This window comes from Salvelinus fontinalis, chromosome 9 (assembly GCF_029448725.1).
Source record: "Salvelinus fontinalis isolate EN_2023a chromosome 9, ASM2944872v1, whole genome shotgun sequence".
In the NCBI taxonomy this organism is placed as follows: domain Eukaryota; kingdom Metazoa; phylum Chordata; class Actinopteri; order Salmoniformes; family Salmonidae; genus Salvelinus; species Salvelinus fontinalis.
Window position 1 is genome coordinate 30,617,778 of NC_074673.1, and position 14,966 is coordinate 30,632,743.

The window sequence follows — 14,966 nt, forward strand, 5'->3', positions numbered from 1 at the left end:
TCACCTTCTCTCCCCTCCTCAACCTCCTTCCCCTCACCTTCTCCCCCCTCCTCAACCTCCTTCCCCTCACCTTCTCTCCCCTCCTCAACCTCCTACCTCTCACCTTCTCCCCCCTCCTCAACCTCCTTCACCTTACCTCACCTGTTGTTTTCAAAAAAGCTTTGGCATGAGGGCCTGCTATACAAATTGATGAAAAGGGGTGTTGGGGAAAAAAACATACATTGACAAAACACATGCCTGCAATCCTTACATCGTAGTGCAGCAGGAGAAAATGGTTTCGCCACTCAAGCACATTCAGAGATCAATTTATAGCCAGTAATCTAAAATAATGAATACATGTTAAACAAAAAACACTTTCTGTTGATCATAGATGGACAAGATTAATAAGAGATGAAAGGTGAGTTCCTAGCAAGTTCAGGAAGAAAAGCTCCTGCTCTGTGTGACGCTCACAGCGGTGGGGGCAGACGTTTTGATCAAGAGAGACCTTTAGAAAAACACTAAACATATAATTAAGTACACAAATAAGTACACTGAGTATAAAAAATATTAACAACACCTGCCCTTTCCATGACCTAGACTGGCCAGGTGAATCCAGGTGAAAGTTATGATCCTTATTGATGTCACTTGTTAAATCTACTTCAGTCAGTGTAGATGGGAGGGAAGGGGAGTACACAGGTTAAAGAAGGATTGTTAAGCCTTGAGACATGTATTGTGTATGTGCCATTCAGAGAGTGATTTAAGTGCCAATGGTAGTAGGTGCCAGGTGCACCAGTTGGGTTTCTCACGCTCAACAGTTTCCTGTGTGTATCAAGAATGGTCCACCACCCGAAGGACATCCAGCCAACTTGACACAGCTGTGGGAAGCATTGAAGTCAACATGTGCCAGCATCCCTGTGGAACGCTTTCGACACCTTGTAGAGTCAACGATGAATTGAGGCGGTTCTGAGGGAAGGGGGGGTGGTGTTCCTAATGTTTTGTATACTCAGTGTATTTTACAGTTATAAGGAAGGTGAAATGTTAAAGTTAGTTGTATAATTGTAACAATGTGCGCTGAGAGTAGGGAAGCAAGTTCAGGGAGTGAGTGTTTCAATAAACAAACACAACATAATACAAAATAAGAACCACGAACAACACACAGACATGACACAGAAACAATAACGCCTGGGGAAGGAACCAAAGAGAGTGACATATATAGGGAAGGTAATCAGGGAAGTGATGGAGTCCAGGTGAGTCTGATGACGCCCAGCTTCACGTAACGATGGTGACAGGTGTGCACCATAACGAGCAGGCTGAGAGGGAGCAGAGGTGACAATCATTTTAGAATGCTATATTTAGAAAGCATAAAGGTCATGTAAAGCCTTATTCATACAGTTTTGTTGAATAGAAACTTCCCAATATAAAATGTATCATATTTCTACTGTGTAGTTGAGCTTGTGTCCTCTAAAGTGACTAGGCCTCAGCAATGTATAACTATTTCTACCAGAAAGGTGAGATTTGAACCTTTATTGGAGTGTGTAGCATTACTAGTTATTGTTTATGGCCCTCTTTTGGGGATTACATAGAATACATGTTAGATTACATTTATTACATTTAATAAATAACACCACTCTCAACCTACTGTATGAAATGGAATGGGGGGAGGAGGGGGAAGTGTGAGTGAGCAGAGAGGAGAGGGGTTGAATCAAAGCAAGAAGTTGGGGTGAGGGAAGGAGGTTGGAGGATATATTACTCTTCGTGTTGATGTTTGTTTAGAGTTTTCCAATTGTCCCAGAAGTGATTAGATTCTATGGATTCTTCAATTACATTGAGCTGATTTCTGACATGCTGTTCCTTCTTTTTCCATAGTGTATTTCTGTATTGTTTTAGTGATTCACCTTAGTGAAGGCGTAGGCTCAGGTTCTCAGTCTCTATGTTTTTGGTTGGATAGGTTTCTTTCTTAGGTTTTTGCATTCTTCATCAAACCATTTGTCATTGTTGTTCATTTTCTTAGGTTTTCTGCTTGACATTTTTAGACTTGATAGGGAAGCTGAGAGGTCAAATATACTGTTTAGGTTTTCTACTGCCAAGTTTACACCTTCACTATTACAGTGAAACATTTTATCGAGGAAATTGTCTTGAAGGGATTGAATTTGTTGCATAATAGTTTTTTGGTAGATTTCCACACAACTTTCCTTCCAGCTATAGCATTTCTTAATATTATTCAGTTCCTTTGGCTTTAATGCCTCATCGTTGAGCATAGCTCTGTTCAAGTAGAGTGTGATTTTGCTATGATCTGATAGGGGTGTTAGTGGACTGACTGTGAACGTTCTAAGAGACTGTGTTGAGGTCAGTGATAAAGTAGTCTGCCAAGAGAGGAGCTACAGTTGTCTCCAAAAGTTTTGAGAATGACACAAATATTAATTTCCACAAAGTTTGCTGTGTCAGTGTCTTTAGATATTTTTGTCAGATGCTACTATGGAATACTGAAGTATAATTACAAGCATTTCATAAGTGTCAAAGGCTTTTATTGACAATTACATGAAGTTGATGCAAAGAGTCAATATTTGCAGTGTTGACCCTTCTTTTTCAAGACCTCTGCAGTCCGCCCTGGCATGCTGTCAATTAACTTCTGGGCCACATCCTGACTGATGGCAGCCGATTCTTGCATAATCAATGCTTGGAGTTTGTCAGAAATGGTGGGTTTTGTTTGTCCACCCGCCTCTTGAGGATTGACCACAAGTTCTCAATGGGATTAGGGGAGTTTCCTGGCCATGGACCCAAAATATCTATGTTTTGTTCCCCGAGCCACTTAGTTATCACTTTTGCCTTATGACAAGGTGCTCCATCATGCTGGAAAAGGCATTGTTCGTCACCAAACTGTTCCTGGATGGTTGGGAGTAGTTGCTCTCGGAGGATGTGTTGGTACCATTCTTTATTCATGGCTGTGTTCTTAGGCAAAATTGTGAGTGAGCCCACTCCCTTGGCTGAGAAGCAACCCCACACATGAATGGTCTCAGGATGCTTTACTGTTGGCATGACACAGGACTGATGGTAGCGCTCACCTTGTCTTCTCCGGACAAGCTTTTTTCCGGATGCCCCAAACAATCGGAAAGAGGATTCATCAGAGAAAATGACTTCACACCAGTCCTCACCAGTCCAATCCCTGAACCTTTTGCAGAATATCAGTCTGTTGTTTTTCCTGGAAAGAAGTGGCTTCTTTGCTGCCCTTCTTGACACCAGGCCATCCTCCAAAAGTCTTCGCCTCACTGTGCGTGCAGATGCACTCACACCTGTCTGCTGCCATTCCTGAGCAAGCTCTGTACAGGTGGTGCCCCGATTCCACAGCTGAATCATCTTTAGGAGACTGTCCTGGCGCTTGCTGGACTTTCTTGGGTTCCCTGAAGCCTTCTTCACAACAATTGAACCGCTCTCCTTGAAGTTCTTGATGATCTGAAAAATTGTTGATTTAGGTGCAATCTTACTGGCAGCAATATAGCCAGCAGCATACCACCCTGCATACTAGAGGTCGACCGATTAATCAGAATGGCCGATTTAATCGGGGCCGATTTCAAGTTTTCATAACAATCGGAAATCGGTATTTTTGGGCGCCGATTTGCCGATTTTATTGTTATTTTTTTTACACCTTTATTTAATCTTTATTTAACTAGGCAAGTCAGTTAAGAACACATTCTTATTTTCAATGACGGCCTAGGAACGTTCTGCCTCGTTCAAGGGCAGAACAACAGATTTTTAACCTTGTCAGCTCGGGGGATCCAATCTTGCAATCTTACAGTTAACTAGTCCAATGCTCTAACACCTGATTACATTGCACTCCACGAGGAGCCTGCCTGTTACGCGAATGCAGTAAGCTAAGGTAAATTGCTAGCTAGCATTAAACTTATCTTATAAAAAACAATCAATCAATGACTGTCATTGCTCCAATGTGTACTTAACCATAAACATCAATGCCTTTCTTAAAATCAATACACAAGTATATATTTTTAAACCTGCATATTTAGCTAAAAGAAATCCAGGTTAGCAGGCAATATTAACCAGGTGAAATTGTGTCATTTCTCTTGCGTTCATTGCACGCAGAGTCAGGGTATATGCAACAGTTTGGGCCGCCTGGCTCTTTGCGAACTAATTTGCCAGAATTTTACGTAATTACGACATAACATTGAAGGTTGTGCAATGTAACAGGAATATTTAGACTCATGGATGCCACCCGTTTAGATAAAATACGGAACGGAATAAACGTTTTGTTTGTGGTGATAGTTTCCGGATTAGTCAAAGGTATATGGTTTAGAGAGAAATAGTCGACACGTTATAATTCCTGTAATAACTTGCGGCTGAACTTGAAAGGGTTTCCTTCGTTATTTTACCGTTCATGTCTTCCATAGAGAATGTCTTGATCTACTTCAAATAAGGTCTGTGTTTCGCGGAGGAGCAGACTGACGGGACCATGCAGACAAGCTCTGCTTTCTGCACTACAACCCAAAACTTCTTAACTTCTCTGCGCTACAGATCCCTTTTACGGGATCATTTTCCTAAACAACCGCTGCATTGCAGGGCGCAAAGTATTACTAACAATATTTATAATCATGCAATCACAAGTGAAAGCGAAAGCAATCCAAGCTTTGTGAGTGTATCAATCAATGCTACAACAGCTAGCCCCAAATTAGCATGGTCACGAAAGTCAGAAAAGCAATAAAATTAATCGCTTACCTTTGATAATCTTCGGATGTTTGCACTCGAGACTCCCAGTTACACAATAAATGTTATTTTTGTTCGATAAATATTACTTTTATAACAAAAAAACGGCATTTGGGTTGCGCGTTATGTTCAGAAAACCAAAGCCTCGTTCCGTTCGACGAAAATTCCAAAAAGTATCCGTAATGGTCGTAGAAACATGTCAAATGTATTTTATAATCAATCCTCAGGTTGTTTTTAACAAACATAATCAATAATATTTCAACCGGACCGTAACCTATTCAATAAAAGAGAGAAAGAAAATGGAGAGCTACCCCACGCAGGAACTAATCAGAGGACACCTGACTAGTTTTGAAAAATCTCACTAATTTTTCCAAATAAAAGCCTGAAACTATGTCTAAAGCCTGGTCACAGCCTGAGGAAGCCATTGGAAAAGGAATCTGGTTGATACCCCTTTAAATGGAAGAAAGACAGGCCAGGAAACACAGATAAAAAAAAAATTATAAGCACTTCCGGGTTACATTTTCTCAGGTTTTCGCCTGCAGATTCAGTTTTCTTATACTCACAGACAATATTTTGACAGTTTGGAAACTTTGGAGTGTTTTCTATCATAATCTGTAAATTATATGCATATTCTATGATCTGGACCTGAGAAATAGTCTGTTTACCTTGGGAACGTTATTTAAAAAATAAATAAAAATCTGACCCCTAACGTCAAGAGGTTTTAACTGGGAATATTGAAGACCCATGAAAGCTGGTGGTTCGTTTTAACATATGTTCTCATGTTATTTGAGACTAAATTGATTTTATTTATATATTATATTAAGTTAAAATAAGTGTTCATTGTTCATTCAGTATAGTTGCAATTGTCATTATTACAAAAATGTGTGTGTGTATGATATATATAAATACATATTTTTTTTTTTTTTTTTTAACCGGCCGATTAATCGGTATCGGATTTTTTTGTCCTCCAATAATCGGTATCGGCGTTGAAAAATCATAATCGGTCGACCTCTACTGCATACCACTGCTGGCTTGCTTCTGAAGCTAAGCAGGGTTGGTCCCTTGATGGGAGACCAGATGCTGCTGGTAGTGTTGTTGGAGGGCCAGTAGGAGGCACTTATTCCTCTGGTCTAAAAAATATTCCAATGCCCCAGGGCCCTGTGTAGGGTGCCGTCTTTCGGATGGGACGTTAAACGGGTGTGCTGACTCTCTGAGGTCATTAAAGATCCCATGGCACTTACCGTAAGGATAGGGGTGTTAACCCCGGTGTCTTGGCTAAATTCCAAATCTGGCCCTCAAACCATCACGGTCACCTAATAATCCCCAGTTTACGATTGGCTCATTCATCCCCCTCTCCCCTGTAACTTTTCCCCAGGTCGTTGCTGTAAATGAGAACATGTTCTCAGTCAACTTACCTGGTAAAATAATGGATAAATAAAAATAAAATATCCTTGCCTGTGAAGCCCTTTTTGTGCAAAGCAATGACAACGGCACGTGTTTCCTTGCAGGTAACCATGGTTGACAGAAGAAGAACAATGATTCCAAGCACCACCCTCCTTTTGAAGCTTAAATGAAGCTTCCAGTCTGTTATTTAAACTCAATCAGCATGACAGAGTGATCTCCAGCCTTGTCAACACTCACGTCTGTGTTAACGAGAGAATCACTGACATGATGTCAGCTGGTCCTTTTGTGGCAGGGCTGAAATGCAGTGGAAATGTTTTTTGGGGATTCAGTTAATTTGCATGGCAAAGAAGGACTTTGCAATTAATTGCAATTCATCTGATCACTCTTCATAACATTCAGGATTATATACAAATTGACATCATACAACCTGAGGCAGCAGACTTTGTGAAAATGTATATTTGTGTCATTCTCAAAACTTTTGGCCACAACTGCATAGGTGTATCTACTGTAGGAGTCCCCTCGAAGCCTACCATTGACTATGTACATACCCAGCATCCGACAGAGCTGCAGGAGTTTGACCTGTTTTTGTTGGTTATGTTGTCGTAGTTGTCTAGGGGGGGCATATGGGGGAGGGAATGCCGTCACCTCCAGGTAAGTGTTTATCCCCCTGTGTGCTGAGGGTAGTCAGGTTCTTGTCCAGTTCTGGCATTTAGGTCGCCACAGACTAGTACATGTCCCTGGCCCTGGAAATGGTTAATCTCCCCCTCTAGGATATAGTATGGGGATTCTATTGGGGGATATAGGTAGCACACATGAGGACATTTTTCTCTGTTGAGATAATTTCCTTATTAATTTCTAGCCAGATGTAAAATGGTCCTGTTTTGACTAATTTAATAGAGTGGGTTAGGTTTGCTCTTTAGCAAATTAGCATACCCCCTGTGTAATGAAGACGAGGGGAGACAGAGAGCTGGTTTCAAGCGTAGGGCGCAGCAGGTGTTTATTGCAAAGGACCACAGGAGGAGGCAGGCAGAAGGTCATAAACAGGGGTCCAAAAAGGCAACAGTGCAGTCAGGGAAAAGGCTAGTAACGTAGTCTGGGAGATCAGGCAATAGGTAGATAACAGGAAATCCAATAGGTTAAATTAGAGGCAGGGAATAGGCAAAAGTACTCTCTTGACCAGGCAGGGAATAGGCTAAAGTACTTTCTTGACCAGGCAGGGAATAGGCTAAAGTACTCTCTTGACCAGGCAGGGAATAGGCTAAAGTACTCTCTTGACCAGGCAGGGAATAGGCAAAAGGCGTCGTTAGTGAGGCAGGAGAAAACTATCATAAACAGGAAAAACAGCGCTCCGACAGACGTGTCACAAAACAAACAATACCTCACAGTGATGGGATGGGGGAACTGAACTAAATAGTGTGTGATAATGACATACAGGTGTGTGAACAGGTGATTAGAATTCAGGTGATTGGGATCTGGAGAGTGAGCTGCGTTCAGGGAATCTACGTGTTTGAGAGTGTGAGCTGGAAAGTGGGCTGGAAAGTGAGCTGCGTTCAGGGGATCTAGGTGTTTGAGTGGGAGCTGGAAAGTTGAGCCTGTTGAGTCAGTTGCTCTGCTCACGGCCCGGGCATTTGTGTGGCTGTCATGTTGAGGTCCTTGCCGCAGGGGCAGGGGGCATGGGGTTGGCAGAAGGGGCATGGGGTGGGCTGAAGGGGCATGGGTCTGATATGGGGGGCTAAATGGGGCATAGCCAGTGTTTGCTTGGGGTGGTCTTAGCTGGTTGGGGTGTGGCTGGTGATGCTGTGGTCTGGGTGTAGTTCCTCTTGGCGTGGGTTCTCTCGGTGCAGGTCCTTCAGTAGGGGATCTTGCAGGTCTGGGAGGGTGTCTCGCTGGTCTGTGCGGGGTGTCCGTTACTCTGTTGCTCCTGAGTGAGGTGCTGGGGCTGCGGTTGAGGGTGACGTCCTTCAGGGTCCTGGCAAAGGTGGGGACTGCTGCCTTGTAGAGGTGGAGCTGGTCGTAGAGGTGGACCTGGTCGTAAAGGCTGTTCAAGTCCAGGGTGTAGTGGTGGGCTGGGTAGACATTATGTTTTGAGGCACAGTCTCGTGAAATGCTTGCATTCACCAGTTGTATTGTAGCAGGTTGAAAGTATTTTTGTGGTAGCAGGGTGGAGACAACCACTTGTGCGTTGGGGAATGTGAAATAAACTTTTTCAATCACTCCCTTTCCTGCTGGGCCCTCAGGTCAGTTGTGTCCATGTGAATTATGATGTGGCTCGGGGACCCTAGTTTGTACTCTGACAACAGCTCCAGGGCATGCCTAGTGTTTGGACACCCGAGTGTAGCCACTTTGTGTTTGGGAAAAAGTTTTTCCTCTTGAATGTATTTGCCATTTGAGTCAATGAGGAGCACAATCTCTGGCTTTTGTGTGTCCTCAATGGACGTGTGGGTGTTGTCAGGAGGGCTACCAGGGGAGCTGACAGGGGGGCTGTTAGGAGAGGGTGGGGTCTGTTGGGTTGGTGGGTCCTGTGTTGTCTGTTCCATTGAGGTGTTGAGGTTGTGGTCTGGGTCTGAGGTGGGCTGTTCTGCTTGTGACTGTGTCAATAGAGGATGAAGCAGTCTTGGGGTTCCTAGAGCTACAACACCACATCTCTACCAGGGGAAAAAGATGAGGAAAGAGAGGGAAAGGAGGAGTTAGGAGGGGGAATAGATTTATGAAATGAAGCATTTCAAACAACACTATTTCCCTGTGGTGAGAGCACCTATCATAAATCACAACAAGCTGGCAGAAAATAAACCTTTGTTAGGGCTGCGTCCATGTGTGAGAGGGACAGATACAGATAGCTGGTCTCTGCTGTGGCCATTATATTACACTGTACAAAGGTGAAACTACTGTACAATCTGTATGTCTGGTGTGTGTGTTTAGAGGGGCTGGGGGTAGACCTATATGCCGGGATTGTGTTCTTGTGCTCTGATACCCCTCCCACAGGGCGTCTTTATAGAGAACATGAAATGAAAGAGAGAGAGAGTGTAAAGGAGAGGGAGCTCTGGGGGAATTATTGTCAAGGTCAGAGACAGAAGAGTAGAGCAAGAGAAAGATACTTTTAAAAAAGGTGTCTTTTTTTTTCTTCATTTCATTAAAACCTCACCCCCCCTCTTTAAAAACAAATATCCCCTGTACTGCATACCCACCTTGCCCTCTACCCCACAATACAAAACAACACCACACACCACACATCACAATAACCAAAACCTCACCACTTCTATATCCGTATGTCCAACCCATCTTCCCCAGCTGTACAAACAGCTTCCCCAGCCCTACACACCATATCTCCTGAAACATCTTCCCCAGCTGTACAAACAGCTTCCCCAGCCCTACACACCATATCTCCTGAAACATCTTCCCCAGCTGTACAAACAGCTTCCCCAGCCCTACACACCATATCTCCTGAAACATCTTCCCCAGCTGTACAAACAGCTTCCCCAGCCCTACACACCATATATCCTGAAACATCTTCCCCAGCTGTACAAACAGCTTCCCCAGCCCTACACACCATATCTCCTGAAACATCTTCCCCAGCTGTACAAAAAGCTTCCCCAGCCCTATAAACCATATCTCCTGAAACATCTTCCCCAGCTGTACAAACAGCTTCCCCAGCCCTACACACCATATCTCCTGAAACATCTTCCCCAGCTGTACAAACAGCTTCCCCAGCCCTACACACCATATCTCCTGAAACATCTTCCCCAGCTGTACAAACAGCTTCCCCAGCCCTACACACCATATCTCCTGAAACTTCTCCACACTTTTTATCATTTTATACAACTCAAATTCCACCCTAAGGCGCGCAGAGACCATCCCCATAAATAATAGTAAATTAAATGTTATCCCCCCACCTTTGACCCTGTTCCTCATTGTTAGCCAAATAGACAACTTTGCCTGAGCAAACAGACAATTCAACAATACACATTTGGCCTTTTCCTTGTTTGAATACCTCAAATCATCAAATCAAATGTTATTGGTCACATACACATGGTTAGCAGATGTTAATGTGAGTGTAGCGAAATGCTTGTGCTTCTAGTTCCGACCGTTCAGTAATATCTAACAATTTCACAACAACTACCTTATACACACAAGTGTAAAGGAATGAATAAGAATATGTACATATAAATATATGAATGAGCGATGGCTGAACGCCATAGGCAAGATGCAGTAGATGGTATAGAGTACAGTATATACATATGAGATGAGTAATGTAGGGTATGTAAACATTATATAAAGTGGCATTGTTTAAAGTGGCTAGTGATACATTTACATTTATTATTAAATACATTTACATTTATTATTAAAGTGGCTAGAGATTTGAGTTAGTATGTTGGCAGCAGCCACTCAATGTTAGTGGTGGCTGTTTAACAGTCTGATGGCCTTGAGATAGAAGCTGTTTTTCAGTCTCTCGGGCCCCGCTTTGATGCACCTGTACTGACCTCGCCTTCTGGATGATAGCGGGGTAAACATGCAGTGGCTTGGGTGGTTGTTGTCCTTGATGATCTTTTTGGCCTTTCTGTGACATCGGGTGGTGTAGGTGTCCTGGAGTGCAGGTAGTTTGCCCCCAGTGATGCGTTGTGCAGACCTCAATACCCTCTAGAGAGCCTTACAGTTGTGGGTGGAGCAGTTGCCGTACCAGGTGGTGTTCCAGCCCGACAGGATGCTCTCGATTGTGCATCTGTAAAAGTTTGAGTGTTTTTGATTGACAAGCCAAATTTCTTCAGCCTCCTGAGGTTGGAGAGGCGCTGCTGCACCTTCTTCACCACACTGTCTGTGTGGGTGGACCAATTCAGTTTGTCCGTGATGTGTACGCCGAGGAACTTAACTTTCCACCTTCTCCACTACTGTCCCGTCTGTGGATAGGGGCATGCTCCCTCTGCTGTTTCCTGAAGTCCACGATCATCTCCTTTGTTTTGTTGACGTTGAGTGTGAGGTTATTTTCCCGCCACCACACTCCGAGGACCTTCACCTCCTCCCTGTAGGCTGTCTCGTCGTTGTTGGTAATCAGGCCTATTACTGTAGTAGTGTCGTCTGCAAACGTGATGATTGAGTTGGAGGCGTGCGTGGCCACGCAGTCATGGGTGAACAGGGAGTACAGGAGAAGGCACCCTTGTGGGGCCCCAGTGTTGAGCAGGGTGGATCAGCAGGGTGGAGATGTTGTTTCCTACCCTCACCACCTGGGTGTTGCCCGTCAGAAAGTCCAGGACCCAATTGCACAGGGCTTAATGACGAGTTTGGAGGGTACAATGGTGTTAAATGCTGAGCTTGTCCAGATGGGATAGGGCAGTGTGCAGTGTGATTGCGATTGCGTCGTCTGTGGACCTATTGGGGCGGTAAGCAAATTGGAGTGGGTCTCGGGTGTCAGGTAGGGTGGAGGTGATATGAACATTGACTAGACTCTCAAAGCACTTCATGATGACAGAAGTGAGTGCTACGCAGCGATAGTCGTTTAGCTCAGTTACCTTAGCTTTCTTGGGAACAGGATCAATGGTGGCCCTCTTGAAGCATGTGGGAACAGCAGACTGGGATAGAGTTTGATTGAATATGTCTGTAAACACACCAACCAGCTGGTCTGCGCATGCTCTGAGGACGCGGCTAGGGATGCCATCTGGGCCGGCAGCCTTGCGAGGGTTAACACGTTTAAATGTTTTACTCACGTTGGCTGTGGTGAAGGAGAGCCCGCAGGTTTTGGTAACGGGCCATGTCAGTGGCACTATATTGTCCTCAAAGCAAGCAAAGAGGTTGTTTAGTTTGTCTGCGAGTAAGACGTCGGTCTCCGCGACGGGGCTGGTTTTCTTTTTGTAATCCGTGATTGACTGTTAGCCCAGCCACATACGTCTCGTGTCTGAGCTGTTGAATTGCGACTCTACTTTGTCTCTATACTGACGCTTAGCTTGTTTGATTGCCTTGCAGAGGGAATAGCTACACTGTTTGTATTCGGTCATGTTTCCGGTCGCCTTGCCATGATTAAAAGCAGTGGTTCACGCTTTCAGTTTTGCACGGATGCTGCCATCAATCCACGGTTTCTGGTTGGGAAATGTTTTAATAGTCACCGTGGGTACAACATCACCGATGCACTTGCTAATTAACTCGCTCACCGAATCAGCGTATACATCAATGTTGTTGTCTGAGGCTATCCAGAACATATCCCAGTCCACCTGATCGAAGCAATCTTGAAGCGTGGAATCAGATTGGTCGGCTCCAGCGTTGAACAGACCTGAGCACGGGCGTTTCCTGTTTTAGTTTCTGTCTATAGGCTGGACGCAACAAAATGGAGTCGTGGTCAGATTTTCCGAAAGGAGGGCGAGGGAGGGCTTTGTATGCGTCTCGGAAGTTCGAGTAGCAATGATCCAGAATGCTGCCAGCCCGGGTCGTGCATTCGATATGCTGATAAAATTTAGGGAGCCTTGTTTTCAGATTATCTTTATTAAAACCCCCAGCTATAAAAAATGCAGCCTCAGGATATGTGGTTTCCAGTTTACATAGAGTCCAATGAAGTTCTTTCAAGGCCGTTGAGGTGTCTGCTTGGGGGGAGGATATACACGGCTGTAATTATAATCGATGAGAATTATCTTGGTAGATAATGCGGTCGGCATTTGATTGTAAGGAATTCTAGTTCAGGTGAACAAAAGGACTTGAGTTCCTGTATGTTGTTATAATCACACCACGACTCGTTAATCATAAAGCGTACACGCCCGCCCTTCTTCTTACCAGAAGGATGTTTGTTTCTGTCGGCGCAATGCGTGAAGAACCAGGTGGCTGTACCGACTCTGATAACGTATCCCGAGTGAGCCATGTTTCTGTGAAACAGAGAATGTTACAATCTCTGATGTCTCTCTGGAAGGCAACCCTTGCTCGAATTTCGTCTACCGTCTACCAGTCAAGAGACTGGACATTGGCGAGTAGTATACTCGGGGGTGGTGAGCGATGTGCCCGTCTACGGAGCCTGACCAGAAAACCGCTCTTTCTGCCCCTTCTGCGGCGCCATTGTTTTGGGTCGCCTACTGGGATCCGATCCATTGTCCTCGGTGGTGGTCCAAACAGAGGATCCGCTTCGGGAAAGTCGTATTCCTGGTTGTAATGTAGGTAAGTTGACGTTGCTCTTCTATCCAATAGTTCTTCCCGGCTGTATGTAATAAGACTTAAGATTTCCTGGGGTAACGGTTTAAGAAATAATACATAAACTAAATACTGCATAGTTTCCTAAGAACGTGAAGCGATTCGACCATCTCTGTCGGCGCCATCCTGCATATTCCTGTGTACCCCATTATAAACATCCCAACAGTAAAACCCACCCCCAACCTCTCACACAGACATTCCAACAGAGACATTAATGGCATTAACCTGGTGCACACAGAAAACACATGAATCACAGTTTCACTCATGACACAGAAAGGACACCCCTGTCTGACTGCCGGGTCCACATGTGCTAACCAACTCTTAGTGGCCAGGGCTCCATGTAGAACCCTCCACTGGCCCCCTGACCTATTTGGTACCGGGAGATTGTAAAGCCCCTCCCTCTAAAACCCATCATTCCCCACATACCCTCTGCCACTGATGTGCCTTCACTCCTCTTAGGCTCCTAATGTTCCTTACCTTAATGGAGAGGTTGTAGAGGGCTTTACCTCCCACCCCCTCAAACTCCCCCAGGCTCGGAGTGTTAATTTCTAACAAGTCCTCCAGTCCCCCTTTCCAGTCCCCAGGCTCTGCCGTCACCTGCAGTGGTGGAAACATTGGTGGCCCCTCCCCCTTTGGCCGCTTAAACACCCCCCCTTACCGGGGCAGACAGTGCCTCCTGGACCTCCCCCAGGAATCTCTCCAGCAGCCTAAAAGATGTTAGTCCTGTTTGTCGTGCCAGAACATCCGGGGTTTTCCACCCCCTCCTCCCCCAGCAGCCACAGTTCACCCAGCCTTAGTATATCCTCTGCCATCAGTCACCTCTGGTTCAGTCGGCCACCCTGCAATCTCAAAAGGATGGCTGGGTTGTGGAAGTTAGGCTCCTCCACACCCACATCCCAGGCTCTACACCCCCATCTCGTGTGGGCCTTAGCAGCTACCAGGCCCTCAGCACCGCAGTGTAAAAATCAGAGAGACCCGCTGTACTCAACCTCTCCATCCTCATGAGGAACAGCTGTCGGTCCAACCCTCCAGCTCTCCTCAGCAGCCAAATGCTGGTTCCCTCCAGCCGACATCAGTATGGTACAGCAGTCTCTGCGCCACCTTTAGTCGGAATGCAGCCACCCTGCTCTCCAGTTCCACCAGGCCCTGTCCTCCTTCGTGTACGGATATATACAACACTACTGCCCTCAACCAGTGATGGACCAAGCAGACTGGCGGGGGGGATTGAGGACAGCCATGCCACAGGGAAGATAATGCCAGGTTGTTGATTATCAGCACCCTCCCTCTATATGACAGTGGGGACAGGAGCCACCTCCACCTGGCCAGTCTTGATACCACTGCCTGTGACTCCCAGTTCTTCCTGAGCCACCTCTCCGAGCCCAGGTACACGCCCAAAATGTTAAGCGCATGCTACAGGTGGGTGCTGCTATGGTGACCAGCGAGCTGAGATAAGGGTGTACTTTACCTAGCAGGGTCTTGTAGATGACCTGGAGCCAGTGGGTTTGGCGACGAGCATGAAGCGAGGGCCAGCCAACGAGAGCGTACATGTCGCATGTCGCAATAGTATATGGGGCTTTGGTGCCAAAACGGATGGCACTGTGATAGACTGCATCCAATTTATTGAGTAGGGTATTGGAGGCTATTTTGTAAATGACATCGTCGAGGATCGGTAGGATGGTCAGTTTTACGAGGGCATGTTTGGCAGCATGAGT

The 14,966-nt window shown here is 45.4% G+C and overlaps 1 protein-coding gene across 1 annotated transcript in view; it reads left to right on the forward strand.

Moving 5' to 3' along the window:
• The window catches only part of LOC129861820 (WW domain-containing oxidoreductase-like), a 196,059-nt gene that overhangs the window by 124,447 nt on the left and 56,646 nt on the right, over positions 1-14,966 (forward strand). The gene's annotated exons all lie outside the window — the stretch shown is intronic.